Below are 4,397 nucleotides of genomic sequence, written 5' to 3'. Positions count from 1 at the left end.
TTTGGAAGACGATTGACGATTGTTAAGGAGCCATAAGAATGTTCCAGTTTCAACCCTGTTAAAAACCTGCGTCAAAGTGACTTTTAAATCATTTTCTTGGAAGAAAAACAGGTGACTACACCATGATTTTTTCCCCTGAGAGCTAGAGGGGTATGGGCGTCCTTGCTGTGATATGTTACGAAATGCTGAATAAAAAAAAGTGTCTTGAAGAGTGGAATCACGTAACATTATGTGATTAACTGACGAAACAATTGAAACTGCCGATTGTCAGATAGCCTCTGACTTCGAATTACGGAAATTTTGCAGTTCTGTCTGTAACAACAATTGCTTCGATTTATCGAACAACTGGATTTCCTCGAATTATCAAGATTTCTTTTTTCAAGGGCTTGACAATAAGTTCGATTTATCGATAAATTCTATTTGCCAAATTTCCAATTAGTAAGTTTTGACTGTACTGAATACAATACTGCCTTCAGACCACCTTGAGGCTTAGCTTTCTAGATAAGTTAGTAACAGGAGTAGGCGATGCGAGGAATCGATACTGCAGAACCGTTGCGTGCGCTGATTACGGAATTTGGCGGTCAGCCACGAATAAGCAGATTACATCCGCCCCTCACCCGCCATCCTAATACCACTACAGGATACCAGTATCCAGTCACTATTTAATTTCGTACTTCCGTGTCTTGTCAACTCTTATCGATGTAGGAGCGCTGCCTTGCAATAGTATTTCGAGGGAACAGCGTCGACAGTGCGGCCTGCCGCAATCGATACTTGGAAAGAGGGGATTTCCCCTCCGAAACGTCGCCGCTCCCCCCTTAGCTCACAGGTCGTGAAATCCTGTTGTTCTTCCATTACTGGCCAGGTTTGCGCCGGCATAAATTTTTCCTCGCAGCATCGCGGCTACTGTCAACTCACGGGCCATGCTCTTTCGCATTTTTTTGCACTCAATGATGAAGCCACCTATCTAGACACACTTTTCCACTTTGGCACGCAATAAGTTCTCCACACAGGACCGCAACTCTACGCAGGCTGCTTTGCCTGTTGTGAATAATTCGTTATCGCTGCTAGAGACTCAGGTGGAAATTTATGCCGTCTCTTGGGTCGCAAGCTTCATTTGCCCCTCCCCCACTGCCAACCCCAATCTACTTGAATTATAAAGTTTTCTTCTACTGCAGCACATCAGACAGTTGCCAGCCCGACTTCAGAAATTCATCTCAACTTTAGCGTGGTGTTCCTAAATACAGTTTGGATTTTGGGAACGTCAATAGCTTCATTAGACACTACTCATTTATTTTTCCTAAATCGCTTTTACATTTTTCATAATAGTATTTTTCTCTGTGTCTGCGGATACGTCTATTCATTTATGGCTAATCATGAGTGGCTCAGTGAGCAGCTGACTGTGCCATGTGTGGAGTGCTGAAAATCTTGAGTATGCTGCAGATTGGGCACGCATGGAAACGATGGACTCTGGTGTCGTCTATTTAAACTGGAGCTGATCTCTTCTCAGGCAACGGCCTTGCCGCAGTGGATACACCGGTTCCCGTGAGATCACCGAAGTTAAGCGCTGTCGGGCGTGGTCGGCACTTGGATGGGTGACCATTGAGCCGCCTTGCGCTGTTGCCATTTTTCGGGGTGCACTCAGCCTCGTAATGCCAATTGAGGAGCTACTCGAAAAAAATGGTTCAAATGGCTCTGAGCACTATGGGACTTAACTTCTAAGGTCCCCTAGAAAGAACTACTTAACCCTAACTAACCTAAGGACATCACAAACATCCATGCCCAAGGCAGGATTCGAACCTGCGACCGTAGCGGTCGCGCGGTTCCAGACTGTAGCGCCTAGAACCGCTCGGCCACCACGGCCGGCGAGCAGCTACTCGACCGAATAGTAGCGGCTCCGGTCAAAGAAAACCATCACAACGACCGGGAGAGCGGTGTGCTGACCACACGCCCCTCCTATCCGCATCCTCATCTGAGGATGATACGGCGGTCGGATGGTCCCGGTGGGACACTTGTGGCCTGAAGACGGAGTGCCTTGATCTCTTCTCACAGAGTTTACCCCTATAATAGTAATGGACTTCGTGCTTGTAAGTCTTCTCAATTCTTATTGTATATTTTTAGTATGCTTTCATGAAAAGGGTGCGCGAGGGCTTGGTATTTGAGAAATTCAATACCTATATGCTGTTAGTAAATAAGAACTTAAGTAGATAAACGTTATTTTATGGAAATTACAGAGTGGACCCCCATGTAAAATGGTTGAAATGGCTCTGAGCACTATGGGACTTAACATCTAAGGTCATCAGCCCTTTAGAACTTAGAACTACTTAAACCTAACTAACCTAAGGACATCACACACATCCATGCCCGAGGCAGGATTTGAACCTGCGACCGTAGCTGTCGCTCTGCTCCAGGCTGAAGCGCCTAGAATCGCTCGGTCACACCGGCCGGCTCTTCCATGCACTTCTCGAAGTTTATGTGCGATACGCAGTGATCGGCCAAACCATTATGACATCTAACCTAACATGGATATAAACCCGTCCAGGCTATACCTACGTCACATGTCGAGGAATGACTGCCAGTCAGCCACACGCACGGTGCATGTAGTATTAGTGAGCGTGCTGTCCGTGAGTAGACTGGGGAAGGCGCGTGATCGATCTGAGTATGACAGGAGTCAAATTGCGATGGCCCGGAGGCTCTGCTTGTCTGGTGTTCGAGTAGTGCTGTGGTGAATGTCTTGAATATGTGGTGAAACCACGTCCAGACGTCGTGAGTTTGGGAGCCGCCCCCCCCCCCCCCAAAGTTCCAAAAATACGCAATAATAGACTTCCAGGAACCAAGTAAATACTGAAGTGAAAGCGTCTAGAGCCGCTCGGCCAACCTGGCCGGCGTGCCTGTTGTCCCGCTGCTAATAACCGATTCGTAGTAGTTCTTATAGACAAATTTGGAATCATCAGGCCTCTTATCTGCGCTGCGGTAGCTGTACGATCTGCCACTGCTGGCCTAATACGACGATCCTGGCGCACGTCTATGCTGCGTGAAGGTCCAGAACCTCGTCTACGGGTGCGAGAACTTTCGTGCGACCACTGATACCAGCGTCGTTGCGCATCTGATGCAACACGTCGAACTTGTCTGGCAGTTCTCCGGAAGGGTCATTCCGCCAACCGAAAGATCACAATTCGACACTTTTCAAACTCGCTCAGTTGGCTACTGGAAGCACGAGTGCGTCTCCATGGCGTGGTTTTCTGCTTGCTTCACACCTTGGCACGACTCTAAGCCTTCTAGCAGTGAGTATTCCCTATTAAAACATAGACATAGAGGCGCTCTGGTAACTGTGCTACTACGTTGTCTGTTGGCGGGCAACGTTGAAACCATTATCAGTACACCTACTTGTCCCCCAGGTGACGTATGCCTCTTCGGATTACAATCGACAACGTCTTTGAAGGTGCATTATTTGTTACCTACAGTGTAAATTTATATTTTTTCATAAAAAGAGATAGTCCCTCGAACCTCACTTCCACCGTTTACTGTCCAAGCCCTACAGCTGGCAGCTTGTAAGGTGCCAGGACATGGGCACTTACACGTTAGCTTACCAACATTAGTATTAATAATAAAGGGACTGGCAAGGGCATCAGATCATGACTCTATTGAATTATGATAAATATGAAGCACTCTCGAGCAGTACTCGCTGCATGTCTGCATGATCGAGCCACTAACTTAAAGCGTTGGTGAAAAGCGTCGGAAGTTGAGAATTGTGGAATGTAAAGTCTGCAGCTGGCCGTAGCTCGCCGGGCCGCCGTGGGCGGGAGGTAGCGGTCACCGGAAACGCGGGACAATACGGCGCTTTTGGGGATAGCCCGGCATCCGGAGCCACCTGTGCTGGGCAACACGTGGCGACGGCGGGAATTTCGTTTGCCTAGGGGCGTTATGGCCTACTCGATCATTGGGTAGATCTCAGTGGAGGGATTCCGGCGATGATAGAGCGTTCGATATTGGCCGAAACTGAGTATTCTTCCGCCGCGTTTTCGTACGCATGGGAGACGAGAGAATTGTGGAGAGAGACGACTTCGCCTTCAGCCATCGTGCGGTACAGACTTGGAGACGGCGTCTTGGCCATCGTCTTCGAAGGGAGATATACGGTCTGTATCGCAGCACTGCACCAACGCGTGTTCCGTGCAGAGTTCTGCGGTTAGAGCTCTTTGTGTGCTCGGAAGCGAGGTTTCACCAACGCTTAACCACTTCCAACAACCTACCTAGTATTCTTGATCTGGTAGTTATCGTTGCGAGGTGCCAAGTATTTATGAATGCAACTGCCGGTAATAGGGGCGCGTAATTGCAAATTGCTAATGTGCCATTCTCAGGAGTGTGTGGGTGGACAAAGCAATTCACACGTTTTTTTGTAA

The 4,397-nt window shown here is 48.2% G+C and overlaps 1 pseudogene; it reads left to right on the top strand.

The window, feature by feature from the left end:
• Positions 1–1,506: 1,506 nt before the first annotated feature.
• LOC126459673 (5S ribosomal RNA) lies at positions 1,507–1,623 on the top strand (annotated as a pseudogene).
• The last annotated feature ends 2,774 nt before the right edge of the window (positions 1,624–4,397 follow it).

Source organism: Schistocerca serialis, chromosome 2, assembly GCF_023864345.2.
Source record: "Schistocerca serialis cubense isolate TAMUIC-IGC-003099 chromosome 2, iqSchSeri2.2, whole genome shotgun sequence".
Taxonomy (NCBI): Eukaryota; Metazoa; Arthropoda; class Insecta; order Orthoptera; family Acrididae; genus Schistocerca; species Schistocerca serialis.
This window is presented reverse-complemented; position numbering and strand designations above follow the sequence as displayed.